This window comes from Balaenoptera acutorostrata, chromosome 19, assembly GCF_949987535.1.
Source record: "Balaenoptera acutorostrata chromosome 19, mBalAcu1.1, whole genome shotgun sequence".
Lineage (NCBI taxonomy): Eukaryota > Metazoa > Chordata > Mammalia > Artiodactyla > Balaenopteridae > Balaenoptera > Balaenoptera acutorostrata.
This window is the reverse complement of record NC_080082.1, coordinates 36,330,076-36,354,392: the sequence shown is the minus strand read 5'-3', so window position 1 is coordinate 36,354,392 and position 24,317 is coordinate 36,330,076.

The window sequence follows — 24,317 nt, the reverse complement described above, 5'->3', positions numbered from 1 at the left end:
TATATTCTATACTGAAACCATAATCCTCTCAATAACTTAATGTTTATTCTATGTTAGTGAACTCTTGTCAGAAGTTTTTTTATAGTGTTTATGCTGTTTTGTTGGAAGTCAATTTGGGGGGGGTATAGTAGACTGGAATGTCAGGATATAGGATAACATATACTTATTTTATTTCCAAGTAGTCCAGGGGATTCAAAATATTAGCACACAGTCTTGGGCCAATGGACGGGAGTTAGGATGTAATCTGACCAGATTATCTGAGGAATGCAGGTAAAGGGCTGGAAGCACAGGCCTGCTGGTCAACCACGGCTATGACAAGTTGGGCTCTGGTTCCTGGGAGAAGCCATTGGTTGCCAAATTCCTTGGAGAGGACCATCTGTTAGACTCTACCCTCAACCTCTCCACCAAGTCCCTCAGAAGAGGCGATTCTTCAAGGCCAGCCACCTGTGGTCTCGTGTCCAGCCTACTCCTAACCCTATGGCTTGGCTCATGCTTGCTGTTCTTTTAACAGTGATGGTCAGAGGGGAGGGGGATTTCTCCCCTTTTCTACAAATGCCAATCAAATGTTTAAAATGAGACAGTGAACATGCCTAACCCAGCCTCTGCCACATAGGTGCTGAGTTAATGCTTACTTGAAATGTAAATTGAAGTAACAATTTAGTGTTTTATCTGAGTTTAGTCAGCCTATCCTTGAGGGTTAGGGTCTGCTATCAGCTTTCTGTCAGTATGCACTAGGGAAGTGAGGTAAAAGGGCTCACACGGGGAGAGGAGGAAGCCAGAAAGGTAGACTGAGGTCACAGATGGTGGAGCGCATGCTCTGTGTTAGAGGGCTGCTGTTTACCACCAGCAAGGAGGGAGAAATAGACCAAGCGCACCGAGGTATTTTTGTCCTGCAGCTGCAGAAGCAGGCAGCTCATTTTGCATGATTTATAAGGACCTTTCTAGTTTGTTCTTTTTAACCTAGCTGACTCTGAGAAAGAGCTCCACGCCCAGGGGAATCATTCATTGAGGTATCCCTCAAAATAGGAATGTCTCCTTGGAAGCACGGATCTGGAGAGGTCTCTCAGAGATCATCCCTTCCGGTGATCTCAGTCCTGGCTGCACATGGGAATCTTCCAAGCTGTTTTCAACAACACCGATGCCTGGGCGCTACCCCTAGGCAAGTACAAATCATTAGTTTATCTGTGGAGGAAGCCATGCATATGTACGTTTAAAAGCTGCCCAGGTGATTCTAATGTGTGGCCAGAGTTGAGAAAGCCTGAACTATTTCAACCCTCTCGTGGTACAGATGGGGAAAGTGCAGCTCAGAGATGGGAAAGAGCTCGCCCAGTGACACGCAGTTACATTAGTTGTCCAGTTGGGACAAGAACCCAGGTGTTCTGACTCCCGTGTCAATATTCTCTAGAATGTCATCATGCCCTCTTGTAACCAGACCTTTGGAAATAGTAAGTAACCTCTCCTGACTCCTTCTCACAAGGCTCAGAAATGAACTTCAGCTATTGCTACCAGACAACTGTTGATCCACTCCTGCAGGGAGTATTTTAATGAAATTAATTCTCATGCAGAATCCTACAGAGGGTTTACCAAGAATGAACAAAGGACGTCCAAGAGAATAGCCAGAGGGTGTTGCAGTGTGAGAAAAGATATTGCTGTGACCACACTGTTTTGTTTAAGGCAGAGGGTTTGCCGTCCCATCACTAAGGTTTTGTTTTGTCTGGCCTTTGCTTGGGGTGCGGTGGGCGACCAAGGAACAGAACAAACTGAGTAATCTACATCCCCTGACAAATCTGATGTGCTTTTAAAATCAGATATTGAGAAGAATGCACCTTAACATGGTTCTTTTTCACCTTGGGTGTCAGGAAGCTCAAAGTAACATTTTATATTCATTCAGGTCTAGGTCTCTAAAATAACATTTTCTGTTTGGTCTCTTTCAATGTTTGTTTCTTATCATTTAAGTCTTGTTTTTACAGGATTATTGGACATGTATCTTTTGATGTAAGCTACCTCACATCTTTTGGAAAGTAGTCAGGGGTATAAATAACATATGGCTCATGAGTTTGATCCGGCCATGACCTGAGTGTGGACGGATGGGAGGTACTGGGGTGGAGGTGGGGTGGGAGAGCTCTTACAGTTCCAGACACTGGTGCTGAGCCCTCTGAGGTCTTAGTCACCCATTTATGGGTACATTCCTGTGCCCTACATTGAAATTTCTGCACAACTTTCCTCATTTTGAAAGTTTTTGTGCTGATTAAGTCAAAGTAAGTTCCTTCCACCCTTCCTCACCACACACCTTTCCTGTGGATTTAAAAGCCAGGGGCACAGGCCATTTTATATTTACAGTGGAGTTTTGTGAGCAAGCCCAGTCTGAAAGAGTATCCTGGACAAAGCACCCTTTTTTGCACTATCATCATGGCAGATGATAAAAGTCAAGAAGTGATAGGGCACGAGCAAAGTCCACACTGAAAATTACCATTCAAAGCAGTTGCTGGCTGGTCTTTACCCTCCTGGCTCTATTAATCTGGGATGGCCATTAATACCAGGTGACAGGAGCATCTGTCATCTGGGGCTGGAGTTGTCAGCTCGGGTAGCAAGCAGGGGGCAGAATAAAGCCCGTGGGTAGGTGCTCTTTGGTCTGTTGATGTGGTTCTCTAGTGAGGCTCTCCTTCCATATTTACCGCAGGACCAGTCAAGTGGCCAGTGTCATCTCTAATGAGGTGGGATCTCTGCCAAGCAAAGCTAATGTGGCTCTTCTGTTTTCTCTCTTAATCCTGGGAACAAACGTGGAGGTGGTTACTGTCACGTCAATCTCTCTCCCAATCTGGGTGACAGCAGCTTCTTTGGTGAGGAAATTGTACCCCATTCTCTCTCCTCCTGCCTCATTGCCCATCTCTGCAAAAGGTTCTGAAAGCGATAGTAGAGTTAGTGTCTATGACGGATGGGTTGACAAGATAACAGATGACTCTGTTATCTAAAGTCAATAATCCTCTCCTGGAACCTCATTAAAAGCAATTTTTATGTAACTTAGATGGTTTATTCTAGGGGTAATGAGAGCATGAGTTTGAGAGGCAGACAAATCTAGACTCAAATCTGTGCCCTCTTCCCAACACACACACTGTTTACTAAGTGTGTGACCTGGGGTAAATCACTTCTCTCTGAGCCTACTTGCTCATCCATAATATGGGGATAAGTGTAGCACCTGCTTCATGGGCATGTTCTGTGGAGATGGAGTAAATGAAACATGCATGTGCAAGGCTTAGCCAAGTGCCTGGCACGTAGTAAGTGCTCAATAAAGGGTAATGGTTAGCACCCAGCATGTATGGTAACAACACCCAAAGGCATTTCTCTAGGGAAGCTTCTGAGAGTCAAAGAAATGAATTTTGGCAAATCAGTTTCCAGGAGACTTTACAAGCTCAGTTCTCTGACCTCCAAGTTCTGCAGAATAGCAGGTCTGAAAATTCCCATCTGATGTGCTGTGTCCATGCGGCTCAGCTGAAGACATAGCATGCAGCCTTAATAGATCTAGAGAAAACTGGGGAGTGTGTTAAAATTGGCCACAAAAACAAGCAAGAATCAAACTCTGTAATTAGTGTTCAACCTTCTATAGACTGTGAAGTTTAACAAGATGGTCTAAAGGTCAGGAGTGGGACTTAGTTAACCCAGAGAGGGAGAGAGAAAAGAAATATCTTGTTGCCTGACCATTTCCATGTTCCAAAGACCTCATGTTGGGGAATCAGAGAAATTCCAATTAAGCCCTTTCATTTTGATTTCTCATTAGATCCTTAGAATATCTGCAGAAAATTAAATCGAACTGGAGACCTCCAGCAGGGAGATTTATCCAATTTAATGTTTTGAAAGAGACTTATTACCTTGTCAGGGATAATTTGAAAATTCAAATAAGAGCAATTGAATCAGCAGAATTTAGGCCTCAAGATAATGATCATTTTGTACAACCAACCATAGCATTTAAACAGCTGAAGTGGCATTTCCAAAGCTGCAGCTCCTGGCAGTTTCGTCCTTCCAAAACCTCAGCCCTTCCTCACTGTACCCTCTCCCTCCCCTCCCATCACCCACCATTTCTTAAAGACCACAATAAAAGACCATGGCAATAGCATTCAAACTAAACTCATATTTGGGTTCCTCACTCTTGCTTAATTGGTGTGCAGATAGGCTGTAGCCCAGTAGCCTTCCAAAATGCTTGCCCTGCTCCTCCGGGTGTCTTTGGCTGGCTGTGTTTTCCATGTGAGATAGCAGCTGGCTGCCTTCCTCATCATCTCCTGGGATGAGGGCTCATTGCTAGAACCAATTAAATGGGTTTCAAAATGTAATTGGGCTTTTTTTTTTTTTTTTTAAGCCTTCCAGCTAGAGGCAGCAACTGCATTGAGAGATCCAAAGAGCAGGCTGTTTCATGAATAACCAGAACCTTCAGGTTAGGAGGTGTGTTCCACCGTGGCTTCTGTCAGAATCCCTGTTGAGGCCACGTGGATGCTGAGATGTAGCCCAGTGACTTATGCCTCAGTCCTGAAAGATGCTGTCTCTCTAAGTATTGTCAGCTGCCCGGGGGCTGCCAGGCCCCATTGCTCTCCAGCCTGCTCTGCTGAGACTGGGCTAGAGAGTGGGGAGAGGGAAGGAGGCAGGCAACACATTCTGAACTTGCCAAATAATGGTTTCTCCAACTCGAGTCATGTAAAGAGTCTCTTTTGGTTTAGAGCAGTCTCTATTGGGTAAATATTTGGTCAATTCAAAGCCATTTCTTCTTTCCCCCTCCTCCTGCCTCCCCTCTGGGTGTGGGAAAGCATTGAGTCCTGCTATGGAGGTTGTGCTCTTTCTCTCATCTTCACTGTTGGGTGGCTGAGCTGCTCTGATGGCTGAGCTAGTGTTTGTTTAGGTACCACTGTCATTGCTTCTGGTCATTGAGGTCCTATCCTTGATGGCCTCCTGATCCAGGCTTCTGCTATACCAATAGTCCTCTCTGTACTTTGTCTCTTTCACTGAACATAAGGAACTTTCAGGTCCCCTGAAGCCCACACATAAGCCTGAGAGGTCCAGGAATGCCACCACAGGGTATCCTCTCTGACCCCTCACTCTGAGTGGCTGGCTGCATCCGCCCTATGCCACATGGGTGTGGCCATGTATATGTCGTTTTCCCCAGGCAGGGCCCATAGAAGTATGATTCTTTCCAACCTCCAGCCCCATGATGATCTTGGCTCCCCCATACCTATCAGGATATGTCTACCAACCCCAGCAAAGCTTCCACCCACTGAGGAAGACAGTAGGGACATGTGTCTGACATCTTCACCCTACTTCTTCCTACACTTCATTATGGTGGAAGGGGTGTCTCATCTCACACTTCCCTTTGGAGAGCACTTATCCTATTTCCCAGGGCACTGAGTTTCAGAGCTCAGACTTAATAGCAGAAGGAGAAACATCCTTGCTACATCATGGAAGAAACTCTATGATCTGAGCCTTATTGGGTGCGGTTCTTGATGTGGGAGCTCATATGACAAGGAAAGAAGGATTAGCAGGGGGCAAAAGTTACACTGGTTTAACTTACCTCCAAATATCCTCACTATATTTACAGTTCACCCTGCCTTCTAGGGGAGGCGGATGCCAAGAAGCAGCTTTGTTATTGGGCAGAGGCTGGTGCGAGGATGCTCCCTGGAGATTCTAAGAGCATGAATCTCGCTGCCCTACCCAAAGAAAGAAAGACAGGGACACACAGAATCTGGGTAGCCTCTGGCAGGAAGGAGGCAGGGTCTGGCCTGATTGGGGAAGCTGTAGGAAGGGCTACTCCGGAGGAGAAAGGGGAGGTCAGTTAGCTGGCATCCGGAGAGAACTTTGGGGACAGAGCAAAGATGTTTAAAGAGAATATTTATGAAGTTTGGCCGCGTGGTATGAAATATATACTCCTCTGTTGCCCCCTAACCTCCTGGAAATATAACATTGTGGATTTGGATCTAATTCCAGGATGTGCGACAGCTGAGCCTTCATTCAAGGTGGGCGTGGAGTGAGTTCCGGGCTGTGCACAGGGATCCAGTCACAATGCAGTCCTGTTTCTCTCTCCCACTGCTTTCTGCTCCTAAATGAACCCAGGAGGTTAACGAGATCTGCAACCTTTCCAATTTCCCTTAATCACTCCTCTTTCTTTTTTCAGGGGGAATTTGTCCATATTTTTTGTTGAGCTATTTTTATTTTTGTCACTCATTTCGGATAATGAGTTTAAAAAATTTCATTCCCCTAATCAGTCAGTTTATCGATATTGGCTGAGTGCCCATTTTGTAGGAGGCAACATTCTAGGCACCTGGGAGAGTGATGAACGCTACAGGCGCAGTGACTGTCACCATGCAGTTTTGTGAGGAAGACAGACATTAAATACAGAATTATTAGATGATGTGGTGGATAATTCCAAACGTGTGAAGTCCTACAGTAGAGGAGATGTGGTACCCTTAAAGACTCAGCATCTTCTAAGGGGTCAGGAGAGGCTTCTCAGAGGAAGGGTATTTGGCTGAGTTGCCCTGAAGGATGAGCAGACATGAGCTAGGGAAAAAGAGGAGGAAGACATTCTACAAAAGGGACCAATAAGTTCAAAGTTTGGAGGCACAAGAGAGCACACCATCTTCTAGAATGAGGGTGGCCAGCCTGGGCAGAGCACAGGATGTGAGGGAGGTGTTGGTAAGACATGAAGCTGGAGACATCACCAGGTCCTGTCCTGATGGAGACAGTACAACACAGAGCTAAGTGCATAGGCTATGGGGTCAGAAAGTCTGATTGCCTGCCGCCTAAATTAGGGTGACCTTGAGAAGTTGATCTCTCTAAGTTGGCTCATCTGTAAAACCAGGATACCTGACTCATAGGCTTATTTTGAGAATTACATGACTTAATCCACGAAAATCACTTAGCACAGTGCCTGGCCTTTAGCAAGCACATGATAAGTAAGGCCATGATGAGGAATTTGGATTATATTTTTAAAGCAATGGGAAAACATCAGTGAGTTTTAAGGAGGATTTTGTCATCTGTCTTGTGCTTTTAAAGCATTGTTCTGGCAGCAGAGAGGAAAAGGGGTTAGAGAGGAAAAGGAAATACGGCGATGTCAATGGGAAGAGGGTGGCAGATGGGGGGCAGGGGTTGACTGGTTCAATGTCCAGTTCAGCCTCCCTCAAACATGCCTTCCTGTGCTGTAGAGGCTGCTGAAGACCAGTTTCCAGCTCAGGTTCTGTAGCAGATAACATTCCATCAGTTACATGCATCTGGGAGATTTAGACGGTGGTCTCAGCTGGCATGATTGGTCATGGCCATTGGCCCTCCCGGCAGCAGCGGCTCAGTGTCAGGCACCAGCAAAATGGCCACTAGAGGCATCTTCACTGCCTTTGTGACCCCAGGTCACCTCTAATGGGATGTTCTTAGGGTCAAAATTTCCAGCGATGGCTTCCTGACTCTCCACCTTCCTGATTGTGGTAGGGGAGCAGTTCCCCTGCTGGGCTCATTTTGTGGTATTGTTCTGGATGTTATTTCTGGAAGCCTAACCCAGAGGCTTCCAGTTTTTCCAAGACGGTGCAAGCTCCTTGTTTCCTGTATTAAATCCCTTTAGTTTTTATGCATAAAGTGTTTTCTATTTCCTGCAACTAACCCCTAATTGATATAAAGATTATAAATGGAGACATGGAGAGTATTGTGATATTTTAGACAGGAAACGATGGCTAAACTAGCATACTGTCCTGGGAAAATATGTAGAAAGGGATATATCTGAGAGATATTTAAGAGGTTGAATTAACATGACTCAGTGATTGATTATGTGGTTGGGGAGGAATAACAAGTGACTCATAAATAATTGACTTGAGAAATTATGTGGGTGGTGGTGATATTTCTTAAGGCTATCAAGTTGGAGTTGGAGCAGTTTGGGTAGAAAAATTATGCGTTTAATTCTGGACATATTCTGTTTAAGGCATATTTAAAGTAGCCACAAGGAGATGCGGCAAAGTCTGTTGAATATATGAGTCTGGAGTTCAAAGGAAAGGCATGAGTTGGATATTTGTGAATCCATTGTATAAAGATGGTAATTAAAGCCTTCGAAATGAATATAGTTGTTTAGGGCACACGCAGAGTGAAAATAATTTAGGTTCCAGATAGATCTTCGCGAGATGCCATCATTTAGCGGACACTGAAAAGAAGAGGAAGACAGAAAGGAGACAGAAAGGAGCAGCTGGACAGGCAGGAGGGCACAAAGAGAGAGAAGCCAAGAAGAGGTAGTGAACCAAAGATGGAGGGAGAGAAGCAAGTAGGATGGGAACTGAAAGATGTCCATTAGATTTCGCAAAATTGAGGTCAGAGGTAAAGTGGCAGGGGAAGAAACCAGATTGGAGTGGGCTGAGCAAAGAGTAGGAGGTGAGGAAATGGAGGAGGCACATGTAAACAGCACCGTGGGGCAGCGTTCACCAGCTCATGTGTCAGAAAAGCTCAACATAACAATAAGAGTGGCAGGAACATTCTGAAAGGTCTCCCTTCTGGCCATATCTTGAGTTCTCCATAATCTTTCCATAAGGTGGACACTTTATGGTCTTCATGTGAAGGAGAAATGTAACCATGAAAGAAACCCCAACAATCTAATGCTGAAGTTTGGCTATGAGAGAGAAGAGAAAGGAATGCAGTAGCCATAAAGAAGGTGGGCCTGAGGGAAGGTTTAGTTTTTTAAGATGGGAGAGGCTTGAACTTGCTTCAGTCCTGATGGGAAGGAGCCAACAAAAAAGAGAAAGGACTATTGATTCTGCAAGGTTCCTGGGAAGACAGAACAGCAGAGGGTCCAGAACACAGGAGGAGGCATTGGCCTTGAATAGGAGCAGGGATCACTCTGGTCCAACAAGAGGAAAGGAAGGGAAAAAGTCAATGGGTATCTTATGTCAAGTTCCCTACAAGCAGAGCTCAATATGGGGATTTTTGTGCTAGTGATTGATTGAGGGAGTGTTCTCAAGAAAAACACTTAAGGCAGTATGGGAAGCAGGGGTTGCAGGAAAAAGCTAAGCAAAGGTGTGGTTTCAAAAATCCAGCCTCAGCCCAATCCCTCAGGGAGCTCTGGTGTGTGAACTTCTTCTGCTGAGATTGTCTGTCTTTGAGGCAAGGGGGGCTAGACCTCTATATCCCTGCCTCAGGCAGTCATTACCCATTGGCTGCTCTGTTGGAAGTGGAGTGGGATACATAACCTCCCAGGCATCTCTGGGTAAGGCGGCTTCCGTAATCAAAGGGCATAATCTCACACCGTAGAGAAGGGTGCAGGAGTGACCCATTAGCAGCCAATTCCACAGCAGCTGGGGAATGGGTATGCCTCTCTGTAAAGGATATCTGGGTGGGGTCCCAATAACAGATGTTGTAGGAGTAGTGCAGGAACATATGCATATTTGGTTTCAAGGATAAACAGTAAGTGAGGAGGCAAGAGAATTGGAGATTTAAGAAGAGGAGAAAATGTTGAAAATAATAGGAATATGAACTCACCAGGAAAACATAGTAGACTTCCTGGACAGTTGAGGTTGGTGACCACGCATTTCTAGTGGTACCAGTGAGCCAACTTGTGTAATTTCCTCCAGTGGTACCCAACAGTCTAGACGCAGCCATGGAGAAAGCAGTTAGATTCATCTGGGGCTGGAGTCAGGGTAGGTGCTTTGAAAGGACAGAAGATAAGTGACATTTAGGCACTAGTTATGGTCCTTAGGGTCTAGCTGGCATAGCGAGAAGTGGAGGAGACTGATGGAGAGGGAGAAAACAGATAAGAGTCAATGGCTGGAGGTCGCTATGAGGTTGGAGAATAGATCTGGTGGGGGCTTGTTGAGTGAACAAGCTTAAATGATAGAATTTCATGGGCATATAGAGAGCACTTTGAACATTTGATCTGATAGAGTGGACCATGGGAAAGGAAGCCTGACTGAACCAAATACCAGAGTCATCAATGAATGAGGCTGGAAATGACTGAAAAATAAAGAGCGTGGCAAAGTGGTGTGCAGAGTACTGCAGTGAGAATGCACATGCCTCAAGGGTGGAGGGATTGTACTTCCTTTCAAGGCCCTGGGGATCCCCTAAATCCCCCAATCGAGCAGGATTTGGTCACCAAGGCAATTTCACACTAGGCTCCTTCAGTAAGCTGTGATCATTTGGGTTTGTTTCTACCGTTCCCTAGAACTTCTCAAATTCTATCATATTTTTTTCCCCTTGAGGAAAAACGAACTCAACAGTGTGTTGTATTCAGAAGGGAGAGCCAAGGGGCTGTGGTCCAAGGTGAGCATTTCAGCCTCAGTGGAGCCCTGTGTCCTCAGGTTCAGTACCAAAGTAGCATCGCTTTAGGACACTGTCAGAGAGAGCAAGACCAGTTTTCTTTGGGGGATAACTTGATGTAAACAACTATGCCCTCAGGTGCTTTGGGAACAGGTATCGCTCCCTCCTTCCTCCACACCTGGGGAAGGAGGCAGCACATTCAGTGATTTCATGACTGGGCTTCTGGATCCAACTTGCCTGATTTGATTCCCAGTGTGATTTTCTAGCTCTACAAGTGTGTTTCCTCTTCTGTGAAATGGAGCCAATTATACTTCTTTCTTAACAAGTTTTTGATAAGAATTGACATGTTGCGGCTCTTAGCACAGTTTTGGGCACGTAGAAACTCCTCATTAAAATTTAGTCATTACTATTTTTACAGCAGTCCACCTCCCTTTATAAGCAGTGAGGTGTCATAGAAATACTGGCCTTTGGAGTCAATATGGGCTCAAACTCTGGCCTCTCCACTTGTTGGTTGTATGGTCTGGAAAAATTACTTACATCTTAGAACCTTGGTTTCTTTAAATATAAAATGGGAGTAAGCTCATGAAAACAAAGAATAGAATGGCGATTGCCAGGGGCTGTGGAAAGGGGGAAATGGGGAGTTGCTAATTAACAGGCCTAAAATTTCAGTTATGCAAGATGTATAAGTTCTAGAGATCTGCTGTATGACATAGTGCCTACAGATAACAATACTGGATTGTGCACTTAAATATCTGTTAAGAGGGTAGATCTCAGGTGTGCTTACCACAATAAACAAACAAATAAAAGTTTTAAGTTGTCAATGCAAAAAAATGGGGTAATAGGAATTTCATAAGGATCAAAGAGATAATGTATACAGGAAACTGACTGGTAAACTACTGCTCACACTGTTTTTTTTTTTTGGCTGTGCCACGCAGCTTGCAGGATCTTAGTTCCCTGACCAGGGATCGAACCCAGGCCGTTGGCAGTGAAATCATGGAGTCCTAACCATTGGACCACCAGGGAATTCCCAGATTCACAATTTTTATTATTTCCGTTTGGAGATGTAACAATGTTAACACTGCTGCTAAGAAATAGTTAATTGGGCTTTTGGTACTAAATCTAAGGCCTTTTGACCAAAGTATCTTAAGATTTTTCAACATTGAGAGTGAACAGAGGAAAACGAGCCTGTTACTCACATGTTCAGAGTTTAAGGAGATATGTTGGGAAATATTTAAAACAGGCTCTGGCAGTGAGGGGAAGTTCAAATTCTGATTTGTACTACTTTCCAATTTCCATAGAGCAAATACTCCTACTCTGGTTAATTTTAAACTACCAACGTGAAGTCAACTGTCTTGCAAACTTCCTGAAATTTTAACAGTGGGCCCTCCTGAGCCAGCATGAGCCAAACCCACAACACCAATAAAAAACCACAAACATCTTTCTACCTACAAATCTGGTTCTTTTCCACTTAGCACTCCCAGGTGCTTGTCTTTAATCTGGGTTACTCCACAGTCTCCATCTTTACTGGCTGCTTCTCTTCAATACAAACTCACTTATATTTACTAAAATCTCTCACTCAGTCCCAGCTTAGGCTCATTTTAACAAAAAATAGTTTTCATAATATTGACATTGACCATATTCAACCTCACGTTAATTCCAAAGCTTAGTGAAAGTTTTGTTCTAATCATTTACATTGCTCTCCGGTCACTAATTACCATGCCATGGCCAAATTTGAAGGTTCCTTTGCAGTTTTCCCAACTCACTTTATGAGACCAGTATTATCCTGACACCAAAGATAGTACAAAAAAACAAACCGACCCCTCTGCAAAAAACCACTATGCAAAGTTGATTTAACATTTGAAAATCAAATTAAATCCACAATTCCAACATGCTAAAGAAAATTATTTGAGAAAATCCAACAGGATAAAAACTCTCAGAAAGTTACAGAGGAATTACCTCAACTTGATAAAGAAAATCTACAAAAAACAAACAAAAAACCCACTAAAACCAACATCCTACTGAATAGCAAAAGACACAAAGCTTTCCCTCTAAAACTGGAAACAAGTCAAGGACGCGCTCTCACAACTCTCATTCTCCTTACTACAGGAAGTTCTAGCTACTACAGTAGGCAAGAAAAAGACATAAAAGGCACAAAGATAGCAAAGGAAAAAATAAAACTCTCTCTTTGCAGGTGTCCATGATTATCTATGTAGACCAACCCAAGTAATCACCAAAAGAAAAAAACAAGAAAGCGAGCTCTGTGAGGTCACACAATACAAGATAAACACACAAAAATCAATCGCATTTCTATATATTAACATAAAACAATGAAGAAAATAACGTTCTTATATTTTAGAGATAAGTACTGATATATTTACAAAGAAAATAACAATTTCTGATATTCATTTCAAAACAATTTGCTGAGGAGGATGGGGTGGGGATATACATAAAGCAAAATTGGTCCTAGGTTGCTAGTAGCTGAAGTTGGATAATATAGAAATCTTTATAAGCACTAACCTCTCTTGTTCCGCTGTTCTCTAAGCGTGGTCCTTGCACCAGCAGCACCGTCCTCCCTGCGGAACTTGTTAGAAGAGCAAATGCTCCGCCCCCAACCTATTTATTTTGAATCAAAGGCTCTGCACGTGAGGCCCATTACTCTGGGACTTAACGAGCCCTTCAGGTGATTCTGATCCAGGCTAATGATTCCAAACCGTGGCTTGTCAACTGCTCTCACCTGAAGATGTTACCGAACCAAACTTGGGTCCGCCCGCCCACTTGCTGTAAAGCCAATCTACTGACACTGGGCTCTGGTGAAGGAAAGTGCAGCGTTCACTGAAGGGCATCAAGCAAGGAGGCCAGGACAGCTAGTGCTTAAAAGACCCAAATTCCCCGAAGGCTTTCAGGGAAAAGTTTTTAAAGACAGGGTGAGGGAGGGGGGTTTGGGTGTGTGTGATCCGCTCATGGACATTCTTCTGATAGGCTGGTGGTGAGGCAATCAGGAGTCAAGATCATCAAACTTTGGATTCCAACCGGTCTGGGGTCTCCGTGCTTGTGAGCAGCAGACAGTAAACCGCTTCCACCTGGCGGGGGTTTCAGTATCATGTGACAGAAAGACTGCTTGGTGCTGGATGTGTCATCAAATGAAGCTGGATATCTGCCATCATAAAACTGATGTAGATTCCTGTTAAAAAAAAAAAAAAAGAAGATATAGATGTTTATACAGTGTGGAGCCTTTTATTTTTGTTGACTGTGAAATCCACAAGAGCCCTTAGAGTCCATCCAGCTCACCCATCCTTAACACATGGGGAGCCTTGGCCTCAGAGGATGATGGGACTGCCTCAGTGTTGGGGTGGTACCTGCATTGTGATAGTCTAAAATTTAAAGGTGTATCACAACCACATAAAGCTTGCCAATAAATTACTATTAACTCAACTATAAAAGAAAAAGAGGCAGTTTACATCCATTAAGGACAAAATGACACAGATTTCACTGAGTCAGAGAAATCCTCCCACCAAAGGCACTAGACGTTGAACAACTGGGTTGGCAGGTGAGTTTTAGTGTGTTTTTTCTACTAGTTCATTGAGATAGCTCCTCTTACCTGATAGATGTTCTACAGTCATGATAGGATCTCAGCATGAAGACCCACGGCAATTTCTGATCCAAAGGGAGAGTTTAATTGAATTTTATCCCAGAATATAAGTGTGGAAGATACTTTCTCCAGGACCATTTCTATTCTTATCTTGAATCCTTCATTGACCAGAATTGCATCTCAAAGGCAGGAATCACTATAGAAGAAATGTCATATTTCAAAAAAAAAATTCATGTATAAATTCCCTGGCAAGAAGTCTCCTTTTTAAAGCCTATGATTGTTTTAATTTTCTTCACCCAGAATGGGCTGTGTCACTCTAATCAGTCCACACGAGCTGCATGTCCAAATCATCTATACACCTCATTGTACTCCACCACCTCAATGTTTTATTCATCAGCACCTGCTTCTCTGTGTGTCACTGAAACTTGTTTTGCTCAGAGTAGCTCCCTTTCAGCCTTTTATCAAATAATCTCCAGTCCCCCATTAATAATTTGATGAGAAAAAACTGGAGATGGTATTCTCCACAGTGTGACAAATATGCCAGTGATTTCATTTGAATTACAGCAATGGAGTGTCTACCTTTTCAATCAATGATTTTTCTTCTTTCCTTGGATGATAGTCTTTATTATAAGTAGTGTTCAACAAACTTGATAACATTCGCTGGTGATTTTCTATAACAGCAGCCGTACAGAAGTGTAATTTCAAAGTCCCTCTGATCTCATTCAGCTTTATACTGTTGGATTACATGTCAAAGTTGTCTTTGTACCATCTGCAATATTTCTTCTATTCTGAATACTCTTAGTTTGCTCTCAGTTATCTGGTAAATCATTCTGTACATTTATCACCAGTATTAAATTTTAAAATTAAAGCTGTTCAAGATAATTTATTTTGCCTCTAGTTTTAATAATATGGTAGTAAAATTGATTCCCAAGTGTCACGAACTGTAGAGGTAGATCAACAGGGGAGAAAATTTGATTTTTAAAAGCATCACACATATCCCTTGGGGTGCTGACTAATAAAAGCATCTCATAATGTCTTAAAACACATTGGCTTATTTGTTTTCTTTTCTTTTTTTTTAACACCTTTATTGGAGTATAATTGCTTTACAGTGTTGTGTTAGTTTCCGCTGTATAACAAAGTGAATCCGCTTTATGCATACGTATATCCCTATACTTTCTGTCAACAAAACAGAGTTGAAAGTAATATGCTTAAACAGGTTTAGGATAAAGAGCATGTTGAAGATAGCAAATATTGGAATATTTATGTATAGAGGATTGGTTAAACAAATATAGTAGCTCATGCTATGAATATGCAGCTATTAAAGAGTGCAGTGGGTCAAAATTATTAAAAGGGACAGAATAATTTTTGTTAGCAAAAATTATAATACACAAAGAAGAAAATAATAGTTATGAATCTTTATGCAACAAAAAACTAAGAAGGGAAATATGTATAATAGGAATGCTTAGAAATGTATGAAGAATTTGATAGAACCATATTATTATTGAGAGACTTTGATCCAGGTCTTCTGGAATTTGGTAGGTCAATTAAACAAAACATAGAAAGGGCACAAATGACATGAATACCACAATTAACAAACCTGAAATATATTTGGTATACTACAAATAGAGAACACACATTTCTACTTTTTTTTTTTTTTTTTTTTTGCTTATGCTCACAAATCAGGTATAAAAACTGGCCCTTTACTTGGTTACAAACAAACATAAACAAAAGCCTTAATAAATTCTCCAACTGTAAACATTTTTGGACCATAGTGCATAAAAAGACAAATCAATGAAATCACAATCTCCCCCCAAAAAAATCCCACTTTGAAATTTTTTTAAAAGCTGCCTTTAAAATAGTTTTTTGTTCAAAGAAAAAAATCACAAGTGAAATTAAAATTTATTTGTGATTAAAGATATGTAAATCCTTTATCTTAAAACCTTCAGAATGATGTTTCTAAAGTAGAATCAAAACATGTCACCCCCCTGTTTAAAGCACCTCAGTCTATCTTCATAGGAACTTGAATAAAAATTCAGACTTCTTTCATGGCCTTCAAGTGTCTACATGGCCTGTTCCTGCCTAACTCTGCAACCTCACCACTTACATCTCTCCCTTCTATCAGTCCCCAGCAGCCACACTGCCTTTCTTTTCATCCAGCAGAGTGTCAAGGTAATTCTCATGTTAGCTTTTGCTTTTACTTATTTTTTCTGCCTGAAAATTGCTTCTTTGGACCAGTGCTATCCAATAGAACTTTCTGTGATGATGGAAATGTTCTATATCTGTGCTGTCCAATATAGTAGCCACTGGCCACATGTGGTTATTGAGCACTTGGCGTGTGAATAGGGCAACTGATGAACTGGAATTTAAGTTTAATTAAAAAATTTTAACTTATTAAATTAAATTTAATTAATTAAATTTGGTTAGCTAATGACTATCACTTTGGACAGTGCAGCTCTAAATCTTTGCTAGGCTGTTTCCTTTCATTTGTATTTCATTCATCAATATTTCAACATAAATATTGCCTCAAAGAAACTTTCAGTAGGTGATCAAATAAAGCTTCATGATTCAGTTTTGGTAAGTTGTGTGTTTCTGGGAATTTATTCATTTTTTCTAGGTTATTCAACTTGTTGATATAAAATTATTCATAGTATTCTCTTATAAACCTTTTTGATTTCTGTGACATCAGTTGTAATATTCCATCTTTCATTTCTGATTTTAGTTGAGACTTCTCTTTTTTTTCACTTAGCTAAATTAAAAGTGTTTGTCAATTTTGTTGATCTTTTAAAAAGACCAACTCTTAGACTGGTTGATTTTGTTTCTGTTTTTCTATTTTCTATTTCATCTACCTCTGCTCTAATTTTTATTATTTCCTCCCTTCTGCTAATTTTGGCTTTAGTTTGTTTTTCTCTTTCTAGTTCTTTGAGCTGTGAAGTCAGGTTGTTGACTTGAGATCTTTCTTCTTTTTTTAATGTAAGCATTTACAGCTATAAACTTCCCTCTTAGCACTGCTTTTATTGCATCCCATAACTTTTGGTATTTTGTGTTTTTACTTTCATTTGTCTCAAGGTATTTTCTAATTTCCCTTGTTACTTCTTCTTTGACTCTTTTGGTTGTTTAAGAGTGTGCTTTTTGGGACTTCCCTGGTGGTCCTGTGGCTGAGAATCTGAGCTCTAATGCAAGGGGCTTGGGTTCGATCCTTGGTCAGGGAACTAGAGCCCACATGTCGCAACTAAGAGTTCACATACCGCAAATAAAAAGACCCCACATGCAGCAACGAAGATCTCACACACATGCAGCAACTGAGATCCAGCACAGCCAAATAAATAAATAAATAAAGAGTGTGGTGTTTAATTTCCATGTATCTGTGGATTTTCCAGTTTTTGTTCTGCTACTGATTTCTAATTTTATTCCATTGTGATCAGAAAAGATACTTTGTATGATTTTAATCTTCTTGAGTTTGTTAAGACTTGTTTTGTGGTAGTCGGTCTTGGAGAATATTCCATTTGCACTTGAGAAGAATGTATATTCTGCTATTATTTGGTGGTTTGTTTTGTATACGTCCAGTAGGTCTAATTGACCTATAGTGTTGTTCACGTCCTCTTTTCCCTACTGATATTCAGTCTAGTTTTCTATCCATTATTGAAAGTGTGATATTGAAGTCTCCTATTATTGTGCTGCTATTTCTCCCTCCAAGTCTGTCAAAGTTTGCTTCATATATTTAGGAGCTCTGAGGTTTAGGGTATAAATATTTATCATTATCATATCTTCTTGGTGAATTGACCCTTTTCTCATTTATAATACCCTTCTTTGTCTCTTGTAACAGTTTTTGACTTAAAGTCTACTTTGTCTGATATTTGTATTGCCACTCCTGCTCTCTTCTGGTTACTATTTGCATGGAATATCTTTTTCCATTCTTTGACTTTCAGCCTGTGTATACTTAAAGATAAAGTGAGTCTCTTATAGACAGTATATTGTTGGGTGCTATTTTAATACATTCAGCCAGTCTCTGTCTTTTCACTGGTGAGTTTAATCCATTTACATTTAAAGTAATTACTGATAGGGAAGGGCTTACTATTGTCATTTTGTTAACGTTTTCTGTGTATCTTATAACATTTTTTGTCCCTCCATTCATCTCTTACTGTATTCTTTTGTGTTTTATAGTGACGTGCTTTGATTTCCTTCTCATTTCCTTTTGTGTATATTCTATAGACATTTTCATTGTGGTTATCATTGCAATCACATAAACCATCTTAAAGTTATAGCATTCTATAGTAAACTGATAACAGCTTCAATCACATACAAAAACTCTATCCTTTACAAATTCACCCCACCTATCCACTTTGTTATTGATGTCACAAATTACATCTTTGGATGTTTCATGCCTATGAACATAGATTTATATTTTTGTTATGCTTTTGCCTCTAATTCCATGCACCAAAATTACAATAATACAGTTTACACATTTGTCCATGTATTTACCTTTACTGGAGAACCTTATATTTTTGTACAGCTTCATGTTGCTGTCTACCATCTTTTTGTTTCAACTGGAAGTGAAGGACAGTTTTGCCAGATGCAGTGTCCTTGGTTAGGTTCGTTTTTTTCTTTCAGCCCTCTTAATATATTATCCCACTGCCTTCTGGCATGTTGGGTTTCTGCTGATAAAACCACTGAGAATCTTACAGAGGATCCCTTGTACATGAGTAGTTAATTTTCTTTTGCTGTTTTCAAGATTCTCTCTTTATTGTTGACTTTTGACAGTTTGTAATGTGACTCATTAGCTGGGTCTTTTTGGGTTTATCAGAGTTGGAGTTCTTTGAGTTTCTTAACTATGTATGTCCATTTCTTTCCCCAGATTTCAATCATTATTTCTTCAAATAAGCTCTCTGCACTTTTCTCTCTCTCTCTTCTCTTTTTGGAATCCTCTTAATGCATGTGTTGATCTACATTATGGTATAATGCATATGTTGATATACATTATGGTATAATGCATATATTGATCTACTTTCTAGTATCCCATAAATCCCTTAGGTGCTCTTCACTTTTCTTTGTTCTTTTTTTCTTTTTCTTCTCTAAGTGGACAATTTCCAATAACCTATCTTCAAGTTCACTGATTCTTTCTTCTGCCTGATCAAGTGTATTGTTGAACCCCTCTAGTAAAATTTTCAGCTCAGTTATTGTAATTTTCAGCTCCATACTTTCTGTTCTGTTCTTCTTAATAGTTTCTATCTCTTTGTTGATATTCTCATTTTGTTTATACATTGTTTTCCTTAGTTCATTTAGTTGTATATCTGTGCTCTCTTTCAGCTCATTGAGCATCTTTATGACAGTTATTTAAATTCTGTGTCAGGCAGCTTATTTCTCTGCATTTCTTTAAGGTATGTTTCTGGAGTTTTATTTTGTTCCTCTGATTGAGCCATGTCTCCACGATTCTTTGTATGCCTTGTGATCTTTTCTTGATATTTGGACATTTGAATAAGCAGCCACCTGTCCCAGTCATTACAGACTGGTTTTGTGCAGGAAAATACCTTCACAATGAGCCTGGCTAGAGGTTATAGGATGTTCCAAAGTCTTTCTGATCTTTTGTTCCCTTTGACGTCTGCATGCAGAACTGTAGCTATAATGTCCTGCAATACTTGCCTCTGTTTTCAGCAGCTTCCAAACTCTGGCACCAGTGCCCTCAGTACTCCAAGTCAGGCAAAACAGAAACCAATCCTTCAGGCAGCCCCTAGACAAGCCAAAATGTTGGGTGCACAGTCCTCTCTTTGTTTCAGACCCAAAGAAGAACCCCTGGTATTGGGGGTGGGGGATGCCTCACTAAGCTGTGTAGAGGGAAGGGAAAGAATGGTTATGCAAAATGCGACACAATTTTCTACATCTTTCTCTGGAATCTTTTCTTGGTTTTACATTGGCCTGGTTGCTGTGGCTTCTCAACTGTCTCTAGAGTTCTCACAGAGTTATTATGGCCCATATATTGTTGTTAACTCATTGTTTCAGGCTAGGGGAGGTGGAAGGCCTGGAGCATCCTAGTCTGCTGTAATGGTTTAACTCTGGTGTACTATAAACAAAGGACTGGGCATCTAGAAAGAGAAAGAAGCTCTTCATTGCTTATTATTTTGCACTATTTGAAACAGCTCAAACTATACTATTTTCTAAAAGTTAAGAAATATTATTGAAACAGGCAATATGTACAATGTCTATTATGGAAAGTCTGAGAAGAGAGAGGCTAGAGAGGTGGCCCTATGTTTCAGAAAAGGTCTAGTCAGGAAAAATGAATCCACACCAGCTGTCAAATAAAGAGAATTTAATATGGAAGACTCATTACAAAGGTACAAATGTGTTTGGAAGATCTGAGAAGTTAAACAGGGTTAGTGAGGCAGCCCAGAGATTAGTAATACAGATGATAGGGTTGACCATGGAGGAGACTAGTCACTACCAGTGAGGATACTCCTCAATGGTGTCTCACCTCCTACTGGATGAACCTACCTAGAAGCCGGTTGGCAAGGGAGCCTTGGAAACAGAGTTTGCAGGGGTCAGCTCCTTGCATACAGAGCAGAACAGGCAATGAATTAAAGAACAAAAGGTAAATGACTAGCACATTCTATAACACTTGATAGTTCTCTACAAAAGTGGATATCACTTTGGATAAAGGAACTATGAAATGTATATTCTTTATGTGCAAGCATTATGATCTTGAAGAAATTGTTCAATCTTACTGTAAAAGTAAGTAATTATTGAAAAGTAATTATTCAATCTCATCTGTAAAATGGGGATGATAAAAACACCTACTGGACAGAATTTTGAGGCTTAAATAAGTTAAAATATGTAAAGTTTTCAGAACAGTGCATGCAAGTGCTTGATAAATGTTTATTATCAGTATAAACGTTAAAGAAATTCAGGACTATAAGCAAATATTAATGCACATAATGTAACCATGGTTCCCTAACTTGTGAGCTTATTGGACTTGCCCTTAAGAATCCTGATGTTTGGACTTCCCTGGTGGCACAGTGGTTAAGAATATGCCTGCCAATGCAGGGGTCATGGGTTCGATCCCTGGTCTGGGAAGATCCCACATGCCATGGGGCCATGTGCCACAACTACTGAGCTTATGCTCTAGAGCCCTCAAGCCACAACTACTGAAGCCCACATGCCTAGAGCCCGTGCTCCACAACAAGGGAAGCCACTGCAATGAGAAGCCCATGCACTGCAACAAAGAGCAGCCTCTGCTCACCACAACAAGAGAAAGCCCTTGTGCTGCAGTGAAGACTCAATGCAGCCAAAAATAAATGAATGAATGAATGAATAAATTTATTTTTTTAAAAAGTGGAGATCAAACTAAATTTTTAACAATGGAGGAGCTTTGGGATAAGTTAGAAGAGGAGAAGAGGATGTCAAGGGTGAAAATAAGCACGAAGCTTGGAAGATTGAGGAGGCAACTCAAGATGGAGTTGTTGGAGATGAGATTGGTTTAGGAGAGTGGATCCCCATCTTGTGTAGTTTTGAGCAATAGGAATTTATGGAGAATCATAACAAAATAGTGTTTTAGGCAAATTAGCTTGGCATATGTGCAGAGGACAAATTGAAAGGGGCTTAAATTGGAGTTGAGGATACTTTTAAGAGCCCACTTGAGACCACAATTAGAAACATGAAAATTATGAAAGGAAAAATCTCATTGGTAAAGGCATATATGCACTAAGGGTAGTAAATCAATCACATATAAATCTGTTAGGAAGATTAAAAGACAAAAGTAGTAAAATCACTTATATCCACAATAAGTAGTTAATGGATACACACACAAAAAAAGATGTAAAATATAATGTCAAAACGTGGCAGGAGGGCTTCCCTGGTGGTGGAGTGGTTAAGAATCTGCCTGCCAATGCAGGGGACACAGGTTCGAGCCCTGGTCTGGGAAGATCCCTCATGCGACAGAGCAACTAAGCCTGTGCACCACAACTACTGAGCCTGTGCTCTAGAGCCTGCAAACCACAACTACTGAGCCCATGTGCCACAACTACTGAAGCCCATGAGCCTAGAGCCCATGCTCCACATCAAGAGAAGCCATCACAATGAGAAGCCCATGCACCACAACAAAGAGTAGCCCTCACTCACCACAACTAGAGAAAACCTGTGTGCACCAATGAAGACCCAACACAGCCAAAAAAAAAAAAAAACAACAACAACAACAATGTGCTGGGAATGGAGTAAATATGCAGGGTGTTTAAAATGTATTTGAGCTTAAGAGAGCAGCAACTAAAATAATCGTGTGTGTGTGTGTGTGTGTGTGTGTGTGTGTATGTATCATGGTAACCACACAAAAAAAGAGAAAGGAATCCAAACATAACACTAAAAACAGATGTCAAATCACAAGGAAAGAGAGCAACAGAAGAAAAGAACAAAAAAGGATCCACAAAAAAAAAAACCCACAAATAATGAACAAAATGGTAATAACTACGTACCTATCAACAATTACTTTAAATGTAAATGGACTAAATGTCCTGATCAAAAGGCATAGAGTGGATGAATGGTTACAAAAACAATATACATATACATATGCTGTCTACAAAAGACTCATTTCAGGTCTAAAGACACACACAGACTGAAGGTGAGGGGATGGAAAAGGGTATTCCACGTAAATAGAAATCAAAAGAAAGCTGGGGTAGCAATACCTAAATCAGGCAAAATAGACTTTAAACAAAGACTGTAACAATAGACAAGGAAGGACACGACATAATGATCAAGGGATCAATCCAAGAAGGAGATATAATAATTGTAAACATATATGCACCCAACATAGGTCCACCTAAATGTATAAAGTAAAATTAACAGACATAAAAGGAGAAATCGACAGTAACATAATAATAGTAGGGGACTTTAACACCCCACTTACATCAATGGACAAAGCATCCAGACAGAAAATCAATAAGGAAACACTGACCTTAATTAACACATTAGGCCAGATGAACTTAATAGATATATATAGAATATTCCATCAAAAAGCAACAGAATACACATTCTTTTCAAGTACGCATTGAACATTCTCCAGGATAGATTATATTCTAGGCCACAAGTCTCAGTAGGTTTAAGAAAAGTGAAATTGTGTCAAACATCTTTTCCAATCACAATATAATGAGACAAGAAATCAACCACCAGAAAAAAACTGCAAAACACATGAACAATATGCTCCTAAACAACCAGTGGGTTAGACTAGACAATATGCTCCTAAACAACCAGTGGGTCACTGAAAAAATCAAATAAGAAGTTAAAAAATACCTAGAGACAAATAAAAACAAAAACACAACAATCCAAAATCTATGGGATGTGGCAACAGCAGTTCTAAGAGGGAACAAGAAAAATCACAAATAAACAACCTAACCTTACACCAAAAGGAACTAGAAAAAGATAAACAAACAAAACCCAATAGTAGAAGGAAAAAATATCTTAAAGATCAGAGCAGTAATAAATAAAATAGAGACTAAAAAAATAGAAAAGATCAATGAAACTAAGAGCTGGTTCTTTGAAAAGATAAACAAAATTGATAAACCTTTATCTAGACACATCACAAAAAAAAGCGTGCCCAAATCAATAAAATCAGAAATGAAAAAGTAAAGTTACAACGCACCACAGAAATACAAAGGATCACAAGAGATTACTATGAGTAATTATGGGCCCAAAAATGGACAACCCAGAAGCAATGGGTGAATTCCTAGAAACATACAATCTCCCGAGACTGAAACAGGAAGAAATAAAAATCATGAACAGACCAATGACCAGTAATAAAATTGAATCAGTAATTTAAAACACTCCCTCCCCAGAAAAGTCCATGACCTGATGGCTTCACAGATGAATTCTACCAAACATTTAGAGAAGAGTTAACACTTATCCTTCTCAAATAATTCCAAAAACTCACAAAAGAAGGAATGCTCCTGAACTCATTCTACAAGGCTAGCATCATCCCGATACCAAAATCAGGCAAAGATATCACAAAAAAAGAAACTACAGGCCAGTATCACTGATGAGCACAGTTGTAAAAATCCTCAACAAAATATTAGCAAAATGAATTCAACTATACATTACAAAGATCATAAACCATGATCAAGTGGGATTTATCCTAGGGGTGCAAGGGTAGTTCAATATCCACAAAACAATCAACATGATACACCACATTAACAAACTGAAGAATAACGCATATATGTAGAATCTAGAAAAATGGTATAGATGAACTTATTTGCAAAGCAGAAATAGAGACACAGACGTAGAGAACAAATGTATGAATACCAACAGGGGAAGGGGGGTGGGATGGATTGGGAGATTGGGATTGACATATATACACTACTATGTATAAAATAGATAACTAATGAGAACCGACTGTATAGCACAGGAAACTCTACTCAGTGCTCTGTGGTGACCTAAATGGGAAGGAAATCCAAAAAAGAGGGATATATATGTATAGCTGATTCATATACATATATATATGTAT